This window comes from Vanellus vanellus (assembly GCF_965231255.1).
Source record: "Vanellus vanellus genome assembly, chromosome: 13".
In the NCBI taxonomy this organism is placed as follows: domain Eukaryota; kingdom Metazoa; phylum Chordata; class Aves; order Charadriiformes; family Charadriidae; genus Vanellus; species Vanellus vanellus.
In genome coordinates this window covers 2,061,356-2,080,973 of record NC_138918.1, presented here as the reverse complement: position 1 = coordinate 2,080,973, position 19,618 = coordinate 2,061,356, and the positions used below count along the sequence as shown (strand labels likewise).

Here is a 19,618-nt window from a genome sequence, read left to right as displayed (position 1 = left end):
CCTTCTCTGGAGATGTTCAAGCCCCGCCTGGATGCAGTCCTGAGGGATGTGCTCCGGGCAATGCTGCTTTGGCAGGGGAGTGGGGCTGGGTGATCTCTAGAGGTCCCTTCCAACTCTGAAAACTCCGTGATTCTGTGATTCCGTGAAATAAGGTGCTCTTTGGAAGACTGTATTTCACGTAATGCTGAAAAGCACGAACCGCACGGCATCAGCTGCAGCGCTCCCGGCGCAGCCTGCGAGAAGGGAGGTCATGAACTGGGCACACTGGCTCTAACATGGTTTGCCGTTCCCCGTCTTTGCTGCTGTGGTTGGTTAAGCCGCCATAAGAAGCAGCTCAAGACGGCGTTGGCTCCTGTGCTATATAAAATAAATAGTTGTTAATATTGAGCCAACGGGCAGCTTCCAGCCAGCGGTGCTGTGCGGCGGGCAGCCAAACCCGCTGCCTCCACCCGAAGGCCCGGCTGCCTCCTCCCCGGTGACAAGTGGCACAAACTTTCTCGCCCGTGGGTACCCGCCTGCTGCTCAGAGCAGGTCGCTTTTCTGGCAGCGCAAAAGAAGCATCCTTTCCACCTTGTCTCCTCGCTCCTTGCCAAATTACCCCTGAGTGGAGATGAGACCTTCCACGCCTCACCCCCAGGCAAACCCACGAGGCTCTCACCATCCGGGAATGCTTTTGGAGGAGCTGGGGAGCAAAGGGGAGAAAACCAGCACGCTCCAGTGCAAAGACGGTTGCAGAAGTGGGTGCACAGTCCACAGCCACTTCTGGCTGTGCCGCAGCAGCAGCGCAGGAGTCTATCAGGTTTCTGATAAGTCCCCAGCCCAGGGCTCCCTTCCAAGCCGAGCGAGAGGCAGACTGCCCTTCCCTCACGGCAGGCGATGCTGCGGCAGCACGTGTGTGCGCAGCAGGACGGGGCCACCCCGCAGCACCTCATTTACTGCACGCACCATGCAGCAGCCGAGGCACCGGCCCTGCGCTCGCCCGCCGCCACGCATGAGGCGTGGGTAGGGCAGGTGACCCTCGGGTTTGAAATCCCTAAGGTGTCTCGGGGGGACAGAGCTTGAGCGTCACGTCAAGTGTTGATGGCAGTCTTTGCTTTGAAGATTTTCCCTTGCCCGGGGCTCTGAATCCAACCAGCGGAGGAGCTCCGCAGTAGGGAACCCCTGCCCCAGTGATGGGGAGGGGGGCAGAGGGGCAGATGGGGAGAGGAAGAGTGGGGGAGAGGGTGAGAGGGGGACCGGAGGAGAGAGGGACATGGGGGAGCAGGGGACGGGGGCGGCCACAGAAAACTGCCTCTGGCAGATGGCAGCGAGCCCCAGGAGGGAGCGGAGCCGAGGTCTGCGTGCCCAGGCAGTATTTGGGTGGGGGGAGTGAACAACCACAGGATGGAGCGGGGGTTCGTGGAGGGGAAGAGCGGGAGCACAACGAGAGAGAGCCTCTTATCTGCTTCCTCGCGGCCCTGGCTGCTTCCTTCCACGGCTGCATCGTGACCTTCCCATGCTCACCAGCACTCAACAGTCCTTCCAGACCCCGCTCCGCCAGGGTTTGCTCCTCCTTTCTACCTGTTTTAAGAGAAACCCGCTCCAATGCAAATCCTTTCTCATTTTCTCCCCTGCTTGCCTTCCTTCTCTTTCCCCAGCAAACTCAGAAACAATTATTTCTTTTTCGGAGCGGCTAACTGGGGCATCCGAAATGGGTGCGGAGCATTCGCTGTCACCTGGGGAATGCCCCGGTTGCCCGCTAATGAGGACCCGACGACTGTCACAGCATCACGCCAGCGCACGTGCCTCCTACGGGCGCTCTGGGCTGAGAGGGGTTAACGCAGAGCGGACTTTTAAGGAGCAGAGAGGAGTATCAGCCTCAAAAACTGCAAAGGCTAACAAGAAAAATATAGCTGTTTCTCAGTCGGTAGCCCTGAGAGCACAGGACTCGCTGCGAGCTGTTTCCATTTCTTATAAATGCCTCTCTTACAAAAAGGAAGTTTGGTTCAAGCACATGCGGCAGAATGAATAATGTCAGAAATGTTGAAACGCTGCCCAGATGGCATGAGGTAATCCTAGCGAGGGCTGCGATCCGCAGCCTGCAATGAATATATCCTGGGATGGGCCGCTCACCGTTTCCTGGAATTGGACAGACCTATCTCGGGCCCCGAAATCAATTCAGTTTTCCCCACTGGTGGCACGGTGAATTTTTAAACTAAACCAAAATGAGATGCTGGGCTCGGCTTGGTGGGAAAAAAAGGAAATTCTAAGAATTTGACTTGTGTCCCCGGACTTTCCCCGCTCCTTACTTTTCTCTCAACCTTGCAGGAGGGCACAGACCTTTCGTGAACTATTTGCCAAGGAAAGTCCTGCCAGCTGCCGGCACCTGGCAGCTGTGATGAGTTTGCCTAACGAGGGCGCAGACCTGCAGCAGCCTGAGCCTCCCTGCCAAAGGTCAGAGAGACGCGGTCCTCTCCCGCTGCGCGTGGGAGCGCGGGAGCCACCGCCACAGCCTTCCTCCCCGAGCTGCTCTGCCTGCCCAGCCCAGGGCAGCAGTGGGGCAGCAGTGGGGCAGCAGTGGGGCCACGCTGACCCGGGATGCCCCGGGGTCCTGGCGGCATCCCGGTAGCTGACCCACATGAAGACGAATGGCGAGTCCATTCATGTGACACTGCCGAAGTCCCACCGACGCAGCTGGGGCTGAATTCGGTAGGAAAAAAAAAAAAAAAAAAAAAAGGTGAGTTGTGTACTAAACCCTCCGAGCTGGGGGGGGGGGGGGTGTTTCTCTTTCCTGGACTGATGGGAAAAGGTGCCAAACTTCGCAGCTGTCGGAGGGGAAGGCCAGGCCAGCCGGGCCAGTGGCCGGGGGCTGCCCGCGGCAGCGTGCTGCTCTGCCTCCGGCCCACCGCAGGCGTAGGCAAGGTCCAGCTCGCGCGGTGCTCGGGCTGGGGGCTCGCCGGGGCCACCACCCGCCTCCTGCCCACCCTCCCCACGCTCCTGCCTGCACCCCGCTGTTGCCGACCGGCCGAGCCCGGCAGCTCGAGAGGGCCAAGGTACCTTGAGCGTGGAGGCAGGGAGACCCTGGGAACTTACTGTAGCTCTTCAGGAAAAGCCGTCTCGGTCTGGAGGCTGCAGCACAGTGACCCCTGAGTGTTTCAACCTCTGCTCTGCCTCGGGAAGACCATCAATAACCCCTGCTTTGTTTGAAATACTCCGTCCCATCCTCGTGCAAAGGGGCTGCCAAAAAGGAAGCTCTTAAAGATGCTGAAAAGCACCGTTGGGCTTGTCACGTTACCGCCGTCGGGAGCCAAGGGACGGGAGAGCACAGGCAGGAACGTGCGGGGAAGGTGGCTGGCGCCCAGCCTGCTGCCTGAGCTGGGTCCTGCCGCAGACCGCGAACCCCGGTTGTGCAGCCAGGCCCGGTCCCAGGCGCTGGGAAGGGACCAGGGCAGGTGGGGATCAAGGACCTCATAGGATGACCATAGTAAATAGTGAAAATCACGTGCTGCAAGCAACAGATGTTAAAACATCTGTGCCTTATTCCCTATTTTTTTATCATTATTTATTGGCTATTAACCTTGATGCAGACTGCAAACATCTCTGTCCAAACATAGGTGACGAAAGCCACCTTCCTTGATAATAAGGCAATTTCCATAAGCAAGAGTCAAATTTGGTGCTTGAAAAATACTCAGACTCGTTTCAGCACGGCAAACCCCTGCAGCGAGGCAGGGAGGCTGCTGCTGTGCTTGTGTCAGACCGGTCACGGCTCTCACTTTGGTGCATTGATTTTTGGATGCTCTAAAAGGGGGTGCTGTACATGCTGGTCTTCCTCCCCAAAAAGGGAAATGCTAAGGAATGTGTCCAGCTGGACACTGGAGAGTTCATCATAGTTCGAATGACCATATTCTGTCTGCTGAAGGGACATTGGTGGGTCTGCGGCAGGAGGAAGGACTCCTCACATCCTTCTTCCCACCAAGGAATTGGGGCAGCCCCTGAGCAGCACCCGCCAGCGAGGAGTGACCCCCAGGGGAGGGGACATCTTGGAGGGAAGCGCTATCCCACATGGATCTCCTGTTCAAACACGTCACCTCCCCCTCTCAGGTGGGTGCGATTACATAGAATGGTTTGGGTTGGAAGGGACCTTAAAGCTCATCCAGTCCCACCCCCCTGCCCTGGGCAGGGACTCCTCCCCCCAGCCCAGGTCGCTTCCAGCCCCGTCCAACCCGGCCTTGAACCCCTCCAGGGATGGGGCAGCCACAGCTGCTGGGGGCACCCTGCGCCAGGGGCTCATCGCCCCCACAGCCCAGAATTTCTTCCCAATATCTCATTTAAATCCCCCCTCTTCCAGTGTAAAACCATTCCCCCTCGTCCCATGGCTCCCCTCCCTGACCCAGAGTCCCCCCCCAGCTCTCCTGGAGCCCCTTTAGGCACTGGAAGGGGCTCTGAGGTCTCCCCGGAGCCTTCTCTTCTCCAGGCTGACCCCCCCACCTCTCCCAGCCTGTCCTCCCAGCAGAGGGGCTCCAGCCCTCCCAGCATCTCCGGGGCCTCCTCTGGCCCCGCTCCGACAGCTCCGTGTCCTTCTGCTGTGGGGACCCCCCGAGCTGGAGGCAGCGCTGCGGGGGGGTCTCATGAAAGTGAGTGATTTCTTCTGAAAGAAGCAGAGATTTTTTTTTTTTTTTCAACATCTTCTGATGTCCCCGCAGAGACCCCCGTGACTGAAACCACAGAGCGGTGTGACTCTCCCTGCCCCACAGCCGCCCTCGCCTCCTTTCGGGATGGCAGGAGAGAACATCCCACGCGTGTGTCCCCCCCCCCCCCGAGCCCCGCCGTGCGTGGCAGCGCTGTCCCGCAGCGCCTGACTCCCCCCGCCGGGGTTCCTCGCCGAATCGCTGACTTATGGGGCGGGAATGGAGAAGTTGTCCTTTGGGGGGTGGCGGTGAGGTGCTGCGGGGGCGAGGGCTGAGTGGGCACTTCGGGGCGGCTGCCGGGCCCCCGCCCGGGCAGAGAGTGGCCCCCGCCCGGGTGACAGCAGGACCCGGAGCCCGGGCCGGGGACCCGCAGTTGGGGGGGTCCGGGGGTGGGGGGGCGAGCGGGGCTGCCCCACGGCGGGGGCGCGTCCCCGGCACCGCGCCAGGGGCTGCTAAGGCACATCCACCCCTGTCCCCCCACCCCTTTTTCTCCCATGTCTTTTCTCCCCCCTTCCCCCCCTTTTTCTCCCCCCTTCCCCCCCTTTTTCTCCCCCCTTCCCCCCTTTTTCTCCCCCTTCCCCCCTTTTTCTCCCCCCTTCCCCCCCTTTTTCTCCCCCCTTCCCCCCCTTTTTCTCCCCCCTTCCCCCCCTTTTTCTCCCCCCTTTCCCCTTTTTCTCCCCCTTTCCCCTTTTTTTCTCCTTCCCCCCCTTTTTCTTGTCCTTTCCCCTTACCCCCTTTTTTCTCCCCCTTTCCCCGTCTTCCCCCCTTTTGTCTCCCTTCCCCCCCTTTTCTCCCTTTCCCCCCTTCCCCCTTCTATCTCCCTCTTTTCCCGGTCTTTTCTCCCCCTTTTCTCCCCCCTTCTTTTCTCCCCTTCTCCCCCTTTTCTCCTTTCCCCTCCCTTTTCTCTCCCTTTCCCTCCTTTTTCCCCCTCCCCCCCCTTTTCTCCTCCCTTTTTCTCACTTTTCCCCCTTCCCCCTTTTCCCCCTCTCTTCTCCCCCCTTTTCTCACCTCCCCCCCTTTTATCTCTCCCTTTCTCCCCTTTTTTTTCCCCCTTTTTTCATTTTTTTGCCACTTTTTCCTCGGGTTATGCCCCCCTTTCCCCCCCCCCCCCTTATCGTTGTCCCCTACTTTTTTCCCCTTCTTTTTTTGGGGTGTGGGGTGTGGGTGTGGGTGTGGTGTGTTTTTTGTGGCTGGCGGTCGTCCGCGCCTCACTTCTTTATTGCTGTATTTTGGCAGAACGGATTCGCCCCGTTCCTCCCCAAACCGCTCCCGCAGCGACACCGCAGCCGCTGCCCGCCGGGGACGGCCCGGTCCCCCCCCCCGTCCCCCCCCCACCTTCCCCTTCCCCTCTTCCCCCGCCGCCGCCGCCGAGTTTCGGTTTCCCGCAGCGGCGGCGGCGCGAGGCGCTTCCGGGAATCGGCGGGGCCGCGCGCGGCCGCGGGGGGGCGCCACACCGGGGGAGGGCACGGGGACGGCACGGGTGGGGGGTGAGCGGGGGAAGGCCGTGCCGGGCCGTGAGTCAGGGGCAGGAATGCGCCGGGACTTCCAGCCCTCCCCCCCCGGGAAAATCCGCCCGCGGCGGGGAAACCCCCTCCCCCCCCGCGGCAGCGGGATGCGGGGCGGTCACTCCCGGGGGGCGCAGCGGGGCTCGCTCGGGGGGGCACCGGCACCGCCTCCATCCGCTACCCCCCGGGCGAGCCAAAAAAAAACCCCAAACAACCCCCAAACCAACCAAAAAACAACAACAAAAAAAAACCCCGAGCGGGGCTGTGGGGTGCGCCCCCCCCCTCCCCCCTTGGCAGTGTGGCTAATGAGCTGATTAATTACCGCCGCAGTCCTCTGCTCCGGTGCGCGTTGGGTCAGCACTGCGCATTTCTAATTTGTCTCACAAATCTGTCTTTTATTTCACGCTGAGGAAATCACCGGTTGAATTGGCGCAACGCCGCCGGTGTTGCCCCGGGGGTGGGCGGCCGCGGGGTCCCGGTCCGGCCGGGAGATGCACCGGGAGAACGTTGAGCATCTTCGGTTGTTTCTCTGCATGGAGTTTTCCCACCAGAGCGACACTGGGGGGTGGGGTGGGGGGGAGGTCTGGCACGTTCCCCCAAATAAATATGTTGGTAAAATTCTTTATAGACCGAGTCCGTGCGTGCGGGTTGTGTCCTTCGACGCCGTCACGCCGATCCCATGGGACCCCGCTGGCACTGCCCTCTCCGGCCCCGCACCCTCCACCCTGACGCACTGTGGTATCTGCTCTGTCTTCCCCAGAAACCCCTCTCAGCACCCCGAGACGAATGTTGAATGTTGCTGGTTCAGCATTTGGAGGTCGCAGCCTTCAGCCAGATTCACCGCTCCGGGGGGGGGCCATGTCACGGTGCCGTCATACCCGCAGGATGCGGTCCCGGAGGTTCGACTTTTGCCAGTTAATTGTGTTCTGGAAGGAGCGGTGAGGAGCACAGCTTCTGCAAAACAGCAGCCGACTTTCAGGTGGTCGAGCTGTGATGGAAGTACTTTCTCCGTCTCCCCTTCGCAGGGCTGTCCTGTGCCAGCACGGAGGTGACGGAGGCTCCTGAGCAAGGGCTGGTGGCTGAGGTCCCCACCACCGCTGGATGGGGATGCCATGGGGAGGCGGGAAGGGACGTCCCTGCTGCGGTGTCAGGCAGAGGTGGCAGCGCGGGAACACGCGGTGTTTGGTGAGCTCAGCGCCCCGTTGGAAGGGTCTGTGGCCAACGGACCCCTCTGCACCTCTCCAGATCACACAGGGCTTCTGAAATCATGGTTTTATAGATAACTTCCGTGTTTGCAGCAGAAATAATAATAATAATAACAACAACAATAACAACAACAGCAATCATAATAATAATAATAATAATAATATAGAATTGCCCTCTGGAAATGAGTAATACATACCCACATACCCACCAGGATCAATTAAAGTATAAAAGTAAAGTATTACAAGGTTAATCAAAGAATGTTGGTGTACATTAAGTATATACTGATTTTTCCTGGGCATGCTAGAAGAGATGATTATTTTGAACTTTCCCTATAAAGCCAAGGTTATACTTAAAATATATCTGGAACTGTTTACATCTGAAAAGGATCCAGGAGGGCGGGGGAGGTAGCTGGGGGGGGGGAGCTGCTGGCTGCTTTAAAGTTAAAATGTTCCTTTTTTTTTGGTGATACTGAACTTGCCCTGCTCAACTCCTGTTAAGTGATGGAGAGTGGTTTGTTTTCTTTGCCTCAGGTAGTTTTGTCCTGACCTTTCCAGTTCTTTGCACACTCATTTCTTGTTGTAATTCACTTGGTGTTTGCTGTAGCCGTGTACAGCCGGGGGCTGCTCAGGCCATTCCTTTTCTCCGCCTTTCCAGCCCTTTGGAAGCGCGCACACCAAACCCAGTGAAATCTGACGCGGCATCTTCACTGTGAGTATTCCTGTGCCTATACTGAACCTTTATGCCGCGATGGTACCGAGGGGTTAGACTTGTTACGCTAACGCCTGCTGGTTTTCTAGGCGGTGCCTTGGTATTTTGGGGAGACGCATCCTTCCTGCTCCGGTACACCTGAGGCAAAAGGCTCATGGGGACGAACCCGGCGGCTGGCATTGGGACTGGCGGCACTGGGCGGGCTGGGGGAGGCAGGCAGCGCCATGGCGACGTGCGGAGCACTGACGGGACTTTGGCTCATCTCAGAAATCAGAATCGCTGTGAAATGGGGCCGTGTCCTCAGGGGAGCACCACAGTGACATTCTTTCATAGGATGAAAATGTAGGTAAACAAGGGAAGAATTTTTTTTCTTCCTTTACCTTTTCTTCTTAGTTATAACAAATATAACTGCTGGGCTGAGCCCTCAGGACGTGTCCATGCATCCCATCCTGCTGAGGACCGTCTCCATGATGCAGACACTTGGGCACGGAGGCAGGAGTGGTCCAGCAGCCGGAGCCGGGGAGACGGAGCTGGCGCATCCGAGCGCTCAGCCGGCTTCTGCTTGGAGCTCCCTGCGGGTTTGATTCTCCGCCTGCAGTCAGGGACAGGGCTATAATAGCATTTATCTGTCTTGCAGGAACAGTTAGTTGAGTAAGAGGTAGCAGAAAGGAAAATAAGCGTGATAGCTACGTGAAAATGTGGTGAGAACAGTGTCCTGTGCTGGCATAGCATCCAGTGCAGATCTCTGAACATGGTCTCATTCAGTGATGATAAAAAATAATAAGGAAAATAAAAAATAAGAGTGAAAATAATAAAAATACGGGAAAACCCTAACATATTAAAAGATCCAGTATCATTAGGAGCTTCTTTTGGAGGTTTTCTTGTGCTGTGCTCGGCATTTTTCTGGGCTGTCTGTACATCCTCTGGAGTACCACTCAGAAACCACCCTTTGCTTTTCGAGGCTGTAGCAGCGCTGCCTTCTCGTTCTGCCGATTTGCTGCTTTTTGACCCAGTTCAGCCCTTCAGAAATGCCTTTGCGGTATGAAAGCCCAACCCTGCCTCACCTTAGGCAGTGGCTCTCCGGTGCTGGGGCTGCCCGGTGCCGGTTCGTGGGGCGCAGGGTACAGTGCGGGACCCAGCGGTGCTGGGTCGGACGGAGGAGCTGTGTGCGGGTGGACGTGCCGCGGTCCCACCTTTCCCATCTCGGTACAAGTGTTCAGGTCGGTGTATGCTGTTGCAAAACACCTGAAGGTTTGCTGTTGGGTGTTGGCAGGTATTTGCGTTCCTGAAACACTTTGGAAGGGTTTTGGTGAGCTCCAGGGAACGGGTGGCTTTGACAGCCCAGCACGCACACGCTCCTCTTTTCAGCATTGACTGTTTTCTCTCCGACACGTCCCACGCAGGTGTCCAGTCAGCCCTCCCGGGTGGGTGGTTGACCCTGGCTGTTCGCTCGGCTGCTCTCTGCGTGCCCCGGTGGGTGTCGTCTGTGCTGACATGGGGCCAGAGGACCCCAGCTCACCATCAGCCCCGGCCCCGGCGACAGCGTCCAGGACCCGTGCGTGTCTCTGCTCCCGTGTTGGCCATGCAGGTGGAGATGAAGCACCCATGGGAAGGGGTTGGCTCTGGTGCGGCTGCTCCTGCAGGCGTTGTTCCTGTTCAGCTCCTGCCCGGGGTGCCGGCACACAGCCCCCCACCTCCTGTCTGTCCCAGGGACCCCAGGATGCCCGAGGATTGCTGTGCCCGGATGACCTGGTGGCCGGGGACACCAGCAGCCTCTTCCAGCCCCTTCCCTGTGCCAAGTGGTTGCAACCGTATGACAGGGACTGCTGGAAAGCAAAATCTTTGCCTGCTGGATGATGCTCATGCCTGGCATCGCTCCAGAGATGCCCCAGCTGCCAGAGGGTGGCATTCATCCACCATACAGAGTCAGAATCACAGAATAGTTTGGGTTGGAAGGGACTTGTAACAGTCATCCAGTCCAACCCGCCTGCAGTGAGCAGCGACATCTTCAGCTAGATCCTATCCCATCCTATCATGGGTTGCCAGCTGCCTTCCAGCACCTTGAGGCTGGTTCAGTGCTTTGCGTCCCCAGGAAAGGGGTGAGTGCCGGGGCCAGAACCATCTCCCCTATCATATGGAGGGGTCACAGCTCCCAATATGTGGGGCACGGCGGCCCAGGGGGGAGCAGAGCAGCTGCGTGAAGCCCAAGCTGGACTTGGGGTGGGGGCGAGCCTTGGGTCCAGTGTGCAGGGCAGGAGGTGTGGCGGGGAAGGTGCGCTGCCGAAACAGGAGAGGCAGTTAAAGACCACGGCGTTCTCTCGCAGGTGCCGGTGTCCCCGGGGTTGTATCGCGAGGGGCTGACCCAGGGCACAGCCTGCGGCGGGGACTGCCGGGGCAGGAGGAGAGGCAGGGTTGGGAGTCTGGGTTTGAGTGTCTGTACCCTCGGTAGGTGGCTTGTAGGTCAGAGCCCATCTCCGGAAAAAGGCTGGTGTCCAAGAGGCGGTGTGGGAGAGGCTTGGAGTCAGGGCTCATGCTGACAGCCCAGGAAGGGGGCTGGAGGTGCCCCTGCTCTGGCAGGGGCTTGGACGGGATGAGCTCCAGAAGTCCCTTCCAACCCCCCCCCCCCCCCCACTCTGGGATTCTGTGATTCCACGACCGATGGGCACCGCCGCTCACGGCCTGTTGACACCGCCGGCTCCGCGCACGCGGGAGGGAAATCCCTCTCTGGGATTTTTCCTGCCGGAAAGCTCACCCGGCCGCCACACGTCGCATTTCTGGTCCCCTGTTGCCACCTGCCGGCAGCCGCCCGCCCGCCGTTCTCCTGCCCCGTCGGGGGCGGCTGCGCCGGGGGCGGCGGACGGAGGCTGGGGGGCAGGCGGGGAGCGGAAAAAGCCTTATAATGTCGGCACAAATAGCTTATAAACGATTTTGCTGGTTAACCCTTGTTTCACCAGCCTTCTCCCCCCATCTTATGGAGCCGTACTGTGAAAAACCGTATTTTTCCTTCACAAAAGTGGGATGGTAACGTTTGAAAACGCTGGGAAAATCAGTATCGATGTGACGAGAGCATGTTTTGCTTCTGCGTGTTTGTTCTGGTGTCACAGGATTCTCGCCCCTGGTTCAGCGAAGGTCTCTGGGGATGCACCTGAAAAAGAAGTAGTAGTGCTGACTCGTTGCGTTGGGACATGACAGAATTGGGACTCGTTGCGTTGGGACATGTCAGGAAATTCAGAACAAATGAAATCAAGCGCTTGGAAACCCCGTGACTGCAAGTGCCTCGCTCAGTTTCTCGGCTTCTTTTTTTATGATGTCAAAATTGGTAAGTTTTACAAGAAGCTTTTTCTATGATTAGAAGGACACCAGAGGAACCCACCTCTCTTTCTCACCAATTTTCTTCTCATTCCTTTCTCCTATATTTAAAACTTTTTTTAAAAGGAATTAATTTACGCTGGGATATTTATAGCAAAAAATGCAAGCGTCACCCGGGGAGCTAAAGGAAACCCATTGATAAGGCAGCCCAAACCTTTCTCTAGAGCTTTTGTGTTCTCCAGCTGCGATCTGAGCCGTTCCTGCAGGGATGAGTGAAATTTGGGATGAAGACAGGTGATACCAGGGTGATATCGTAATTTTAAATATAGCTGGCATCAGTGCTGCGGAGAGCCGGTATTACCAGTGTCCTGCCTTCTCTCTGCTCTGCTCGAGTCGGGCCATGCGCCAGATCACCCTATTTCAGGCTGTTTTGCAGACCAACCTGCAGGATTGCCCCTCTGAGTACCTGCCCGTTTTCGCTGCCCCAGCTCAGAAATAGCTTGGGAAAATTGGGGAGTCTGCGCTGAAAATGAAAAAAGATTTCAGGTTCATAGAAAGAGGTTGTATTATTATTATTATTATTATTATTATTATTATTATTATTATATTATACAGTCTGGTTTTATTCTGATTGAGAAGCAGAAACGAACACAAGGGGGAAGTTTATTTGAGGCACCTGACACAGAGGTTTTTTTGGGATGAGCTGCATTGCCCACAACTGTAGTGGCTGTTAACCAGGTTTGTAGCTGCTCTTGCGGGGCTGAAATTGCCACTTCTAATCTGAGCTGGCAGCTAAGAGGGATTTTAGGGCAGCGATTAAGGACAGTCCCACCCTACAAGCCACAAGCCTGCAGGTGTGTTCCCCGAGAAAGCTGCTTTGGCTGGAAATTTTGGAGCGGCTTTGCCCTGTCAGCAGAGCTGAAGGAGGATCAATGTGCCCAAGACTCCCCCTGATTTCAGGTTTTCTGTAAAGCCCGTTCTGATGATTAAGATTCTCCTCCCTACTGTGCTTTCCAGGATCAGGTACCTACAATACAAGTATCAGAAACGTTTCTTTCATCTGTTTGTGCCTAAATTTTTGCAGGCGGTCAGGAAGCTGTTTAACAACATATATTTTGAAGTCAGTATACAAGTGCTTATCTATCAAAATATCTTGAGAAAATGTGAAAGAAATCCAGAAAAACCACCTAATAGGGCAGGGGAGAGCATTCAAAGCACAAAAGCATCTTCAGAAGGCTGAAACTGTCTCCAAATGCCCTCCAGAGAGATAAGAGGCAGAATCACGATTGCGCAAGCTAAAAGAGACTAAGGAATAATTGGGGAAGAAAAAAAAAAAAGTAAGTTATTTTTCAGCCTCCCCAGGGACACCCGGCAGTGGGAGCTCATGCCCCAGGCTGAGGACAACCCAAACCGAAAGAAATAAATGCAGATTCATGTACCACGGACATCCCAGCCGTAACGCTGGGGAGCACAGTGAGCCTGTGGTGCCGCCTGCCTGCCCGGGACCCCCCTGCCCCCCGCCCGGGACCCCCCTGTTGCCTGACCCCTGACCCCCCCGCTGCCTGCCCGGGACCCTCCCGGTGCCTGTCCCAGTGAGAGGGCAAAGGGGCAAACCCAGGAGCAGGGCACAGGAGGAGGTACGATGCTGATGGAGGGTCCTCTCGGGTCTGGGGGAGCGGCAAGGAAAGATGCTGAGCCTTTGAAGGGGATCTGTCCTTAGCTTTTGTTTGTGTAAAATATTTAGATAATTTGTCTTATCCCAATTCCCAATTTAGATAATTTGTCTTGTCCCAGGTAGACACGCTGGAGGGGAGGGATGCCATCCAGAGGGACCTGGACAGGCTGGAGAGGTGGGCCTGTGCCAACCTCGTGGAGTTCAACAGGGCCAAGCGTGGGGTCCTGCACGTGGGTGGGGGCAATCCCAAGCACAACTCAGGCTGGGCAGAGAATGGATGGAGAGCAGCCCTGAGGAGAAGGACTTGGGAGGGGGTGTTGGTGGGGGAGAAGCCCCCCATGAGCCGGCAATGTGCGCCGGCAGCCCAGAGAGCCCCCCGCCCCCCGGGCTGCATCCCCCGCAGCGTGGCCAGCAGGGCCAGGGGGGACTGTGCCCCTCTGCTGCGCTCTGCTCTGCTCTGGGGAGACCCCCCGCGGTGCCGCCTCCAGCTCGGGGGGTCCCCACAGCAGAAGGACACGGAGCTGTCGGAGCGGGGCCAGAGGAGGCCCCGGAGATGCTGGGAGGGCTGGAGCCCCTCTGCTGGGAGGACAGGCTGGGAGAGGTGGGGGGGTCAGCCTGGAGAAGAGAAGGCTCCGGGGAGACCTCCGAGCCCCTTCCAGTGCCTAAAGGGGCTCCAGGAGAGCTGGGGGGGGACTCTGGGTCAGGGAGGGGAGTGATGGGATGAGGAGGAACGGTTTTACACGGGAAGAGGGAGGATTTAAATGAGATATTGGGAAGAAATTCTGGGCTGTGGGGGCGATGAGCCCCTGGCGCAGGGTGCCCCGAGCAGCTGTGGCTGCCCCATCCCTGGAGGGGTTCAAGGCCGGGTTGGACGGGGCTGGGAGCAACCTGGGCTGGGGGGAGGTGGCCCTGCCTGGGGCAGAGGGTGGACTAGATGGCCTTTAAAGGTCCCTTCGAACCCAAACCATTCTATGATTCTATGAATTCAGTCTGAAATGCTGAAAAAATCTCTTCTTGTGTGTCCCCCCTCCCCATCTCCCCTAATCATTTCTAATTGGTATTAATTTTCCCTGCCTGCTTGAAGTGCTGATTGTACCTGGGTACCTCAAACCCTCCGTAGGGTGCTGGGGAGGGCTGCGCTCCCTCTGGATAACGTACAATTAGCACAGGAGGAATCCGCGGCCAGCATCCAGCTTCTCCATCTCCTGCTCTCTTACGTGTTCCTCATTACTACATCCTATTTCTAGTATTTTTAATAGGCAGCCTGCAGCCTGCAAAGCTGTCACCGGTGGGTTACACAGATCGGGATTTTGTTTTGAGTTATGAGAGCAATAGGGGTCGGCTGTGGCGTTTTGGTTTTGGGGGGATTCTGCTCAGCAGGGGACTCCAGAGGTGCGGACCAGAACTCGGGGGATGCTCTCGTGGTGGCAGCCTCCAGCTTCCGGGAGGAGGGTGAAAACATTTTCCACCAAAGGTACTTTCTTTGCAAACATTTATTTGGGAATGGCAAAGGGCTGTCATTTCTGTTGCAAGTCTGAGGAGATGCTTGCTTATTTATTTAAAGGATTTTTATTTTACACTAGGAACCTCGCCAGCTGTTTTTCCCTCTGTTTGCAGCATATTTATCCCCATTGCTTGGAGTTGCTCGGGCTGTGTCAGACATTCCGTCCGCGGGATGCCTGTTCAGATGCTGACACGTGTCTGCGTCTGAGCACAAGCACTGAAAAACTGTCCAGCTTCGAGCCGCAGACATTGCCACCACCCGGGGCGGGTTCTGCAGTAAGGCTGTCACTTGGATTCTCTCCCCTTCTATTCTAATTGTTGAAAAGGAGACAGAGAGCCCAGTGCCCTTTCCCATGATCAGCCGCTTGGGTCTCCGTGGCCCATCACCCACGTGCGAGCAGGGGCTCCTCAACAGCTCTGTTAAAGTAAAACCAAACGTGGCAGCTCAGCTCCCTCCCACAGATGTGCACCTTCAACGGTCTCCCTGGGTTTGAATTTGCACATCATTAGAAATAGCGTCTAGCATTACACTAGCTTGTTCACCTCAAGGATCTCGTTCCCTTGACCATCAGAGGTTTTACAATAACTAGATTTGCTCAAGCGTAGAAATAAGTCAGAAGAAATTGGTGGGGATAAAAAAAAAAAGGCAGAGACAAATATTTATTCACTTTATTAAAAGTAGTAAAAATACAGAATAAATATTTTCTCCAAAATACATATATGTATAAAGTGTCATATAATTTAATTGAAACCACAGAAATAAATTCATACTGATCTAAACGCTCCTATCATCACCATTAGCTTTACAAAAACCATTAATTCTCTAAGTGGCATATGCCCAGATCCTTACAAATCTTCAGTTGCCAATTTTACAGTGATCTTCCAAAGCTGCAGGTAGAGGAAAAACTCAGGATGTGTTTCCCAGTGCTCGTGAGAGATTTTGGACAGATTGCTAAGCATACAAAATCAAGGTGATCCTATACGTGTGAGTGCAACGTTCTCCTTGCTGGGAAGCGATATACATTTGTATAGAGAAGCTCAGGCAGAGCTTAGGAGGTGGAATATTGTATGAATACGACTTTTGCAGTTCGTCCTATCTGGCTTCAAAGCAGAGGCAAAGCCAGCTCAGTACTAGAAAAGTTTTGCTCGTATAATTATATTGATTAATCTTCTTTACTGTAGATGGGTATTACAACGCTGAGATTTTCCCAGTACAGCTGTACCAGTTCCCTGAGCTAAATGCCCTATTTCAGCAGCATCACTTGTGTACTGGTTCTTGCTCTTCCAGACACGTTATCAAGAATAATACCCATTCCGCTGAGGTTGGGCGATACCAGCAAAACTTTCCAGCAGAAATTTGACCTTAAACCTGAAAAGCTCTAAGATCCCCAACCCGTATTGCTAGAGTGCATGCCATCCCCTCCCCACCCCCCACCCCCCCCCGACACTGGTTAACCCTGGTCTTCAAGAAAAGCAAAGGAAATCTATTCATATCGCATCTCCATGTGTCAGTTGGGGTTTCTGGCAGAGCCTGCGAAACCCGCGGGCCAGGCGAGGGGTAGATAAGGCGCGGAGTGCGAACCGGCTGCTCTTGCTGCCATCCCTCCATGTGCGGTCTCGCTGTGACTGTGCAGAAGATAACTCGACCTTTTGACGAGAAACCCCCAAAAGTTTTATGCCTCATAAGGTCCTTCCAGAGTCCCCTCCACTCTTTGCTTCGTCAAGTGTTTAAATTTTCATCTCAAAATATGAATGACATTTCGCCCTCGATACTCTCAGAGATTACATGCCAAACACGAGCTGGTACAGTACCACTGAAACTGAAGATATAACCTGCTGCATTTTAACACAAAGAAAGAGTATTTTTAAAACAAATAAACATTTTACTACTTGTTTAAATTTACAGCCACTCTAGAAACTTGTAACTCTATGCTCTTGCATTTTTTGATGCTTTTCGGATGAATGTCATCAGCTTCTGTATGAATATTCTTGGATTTCTTCTTTCTGTGTCACATTTCCCCTGAAAAGTTAAACGAGAACATGAAATTACTTAATATCTAACCGTTATATAGAGCTTTTTCACCTTGAAATCGTTTTATAAATGATATGATTTTCCTTAAGCCTTAAATATGCTGATCACACATGTGAATCCTTATTTTCCAGGTGAGCCAAGCTGAAGGCTAGAGCAAGGGAAGGGTAGAAATGCGAAGTTTTATTACATCTCTGCTGCACGATCTCTCATAGACAAGAAATAAATTCCTACCTCTGTTGCCATGTTTGGTGTAAGAGATTGCTTCAGACTTTCGAATTTTTGGAAGAAAACACTGAATTTTTTCGTAGTGAGGTTAGTTTTCAGCTGTTCCGTTCCTTCAAAGATTGTGCTGACACAATTCACATCCTAAGATGGAAGAAATAGCAAAACTGAGATACAAGAACTTGTAACCGTGAACTACAAGTTTATTAAAAACCGGCTTGATTTATGACCAGCTGCCTGGGTGGCAATAAATCGTTACTGACTTTTGGGCTCGTATTTGCAAACGATTTAGGCAAGCATGCTTCACTGATGTGCACATTTGTTTACTCCGCGGACAGAAACCTGGCAGATGACAGCTTCTGCTAGCCTATGTTTGGTAATGTCCAGATGAACCGCATAATTATCTAAAGGCTTTGCCCTGTCTCTTCTGCAGCCATGTGAAGACCACTTTGATTTCTTACATCTGCTCGTGTCGGCAGATAATTCTGGTTTACATCTTCGGTCTGGACGTGAGCTGCTTTCTGCCCCGGAGGCTACAGCTGCCTGAACACGAGAGAAAGGAAAGAAATGAACCTGCCACTACTCCAAACATTAATCTCTGCGGCAGCTGACATCGGCACGCCGGGAGAGACGGGGACAGCGGTCACGCTCCCATCTCACAGCCCTTTTTGCCATGTCCCATGCCAAAGGCGGCCATGCGCCGGGCATGCCGGTCCTCTTCTACAAAGCAGCAGTAGCTGCGTTTTGTCTCCGAGACCGGACGGTCTGGGCGGTCAGAAGGGCGAGAGGGGCTACGGGACGGACGCAGAGCAAAGAGTGACGGTGGTTACACTCAGCAGTGTGGAGCTGGTTTGGAAAAGACCGATGGAGAAGCCGAGAAGGAGAGGACACGAGCGGCAGTGGCAGGAAGAGATTGAAGTGTAATAGGAGAAAGCGATGAAAAATGAAGCAAAAACTAATCAGCGAAGGTCGGAGGAAAAGCAGACGGCTGCCAAAGGGCAGCATCATGCCCACGACATTCTCGACCAACGCCTGGTCTCCTATTAGTCATTCCTGGATGCTGCGTGACAAGGAAGATCGGTTTTCCCACGACCTTTCTTGGGAAGCTGCTCGCTTCTGCCACTGACAAACACCAAACGCAGAAACACTGCGAAATTCTCCGTCATCTCCCTACCCGAACCACAGGTGAGAGCGAAGCAGCTCTTCTCTCCGGGCACTGGCGCGGTGGGCTGTGGTGGCACCGCTGGGGGACCTCGGCAGGGAAAGGGACAAGCGAGCTGCCGGCACTCGGCACCGCTGATTCGGGGTCTCGTTTTTGCTTATTAAAACCTCGGGGTTCAACCCAGCCCAAGCCCCAGCCTGGGAAGAGAGCTCTGCCAGGCGGGCTCCAGAGAGAAGTGACACAGTTGGGACACTTTACACCTTATTTCCAGGGAATCACAGGATCACAGACTCACAGAATGGGTTTGGTTGGAAGGGACCTTAAAGACCGTCTAGTTGCAACCCCCAAGATGTGGTTGTGCAACAATTTAATCCCCATACTGATGGTAAAGGTATAAAAAGCCATTTCTAAAAGCCGACTAAGCCAAGTAGACTAAAAAAAAAGTATTTTTGCAGATGGACAAGGGAGAAATGTGAATGAGTTTGTTCTTCCCTTTCTAACTGTCCTTCATTTAAAAAGCTGATTCAGAAAATCCCTCTCTGTGTGTGTGTTCTGCAGGAGATTTACACAAACATGCAACGAGAATAATTGCTGCCCTTGGCTATGTTTGTATCACCACATACTTTTTTAACTCAACATTTGATTGTTTTTAATAACATTTTATATCTTACAATAATATTTAATATCTTTAATAACATTTTATATCTTATAATAGCTACATTTAAAGTCCTTGTTTGTTCTTAAATACAAATGGAGTATTTTAGGAGATAACAGTTTTAAAACTATCTCAATTTCCAACGACTACATTTATGAAAAAGTTATTAGAAAAAAAAAAAAAAGAATTTTACTTACATCTATGTTGTCCGGAGTTTCAATCCTCAGATTCTGAAAAATAATGTATTAATTAAGCCTTTCAAGTACCATCTTCGTTAACACTAATAAAACCGAAATGTCGCATAAATAGATTGTTTGACCTTCAAAAAAGTTCAATATTCAAGAACAAGAGGATGCAATTTATCAAATTTTAGGTTAGTAAAGTGGAAATGGGACTTACCTTCAGGTCCTTTGTCACTGACTCACACATTTGCTCTAATAATTTCAGTAGCTCAGCCATGCTGCTCATGTGGGGAGCAGCAGAGATGCCTGCAGCCAGCAGAAGGAGGTAGAGATGGGTCTTCATCCTCCCGATGTGCTCAGAGAACCTGTAAGTGCTTCTGGACCCGTCCTCTGCCATTTTATGGTCTCTCTACAAGGAAATAACACTTTTGGGTCGATTTTTGAAACTGATAGGAAAAAAAAAAAAAGGCCGTTTGTTGAGACTTTCTGGAAGAGTGAGGTTCCAGTAAATTTGGTGTTTAACCTTGGGGCACACTCCTTACCCAATCAGCGTTTCCACAGAAGTAGGTGATAAAGATATAAGGATGTGGCATTTCAATTTTAGAATCAGTAAAAAATAGACTGATCAAAAGCATGACCAAGCAGATGCCCTCTCCAGGGCACTTCTCTAGAAGTCGGAGCTCCTCTGATAACAGCGTGCAATCTTCTGATAGGTGATGGGAAAAAGGCTGTGGTGTAAGAAACAAAAAACACCAAAACCCCACAGAAAATATGCGGACCGCTTCCTAGAAA

The 19,618-nt window shown here is 53.8% G+C and overlaps 1 long non-coding RNA gene across 1 annotated transcript; it reads left to right on the top strand.

The window, feature by feature from the left end:
• The first annotated feature begins 3,901 nt into the window (after nucleotides 1–3,901).
• LOC309677261 lies at nucleotides 3,902–17,381 on the top strand. Its single transcript, XR_014269674.1, has 6 exons — nucleotides 3,902–4,080; nucleotides 6,933–7,110; nucleotides 7,198–7,357; nucleotides 11,191–11,405; nucleotides 16,737–16,917; nucleotides 17,261–17,381. It is a non-coding gene; the product is annotated as an uncharacterized lncRNA (long non-coding RNA).
• Nucleotides 17,382–19,618: the final 2,237 nt, after the last annotated feature.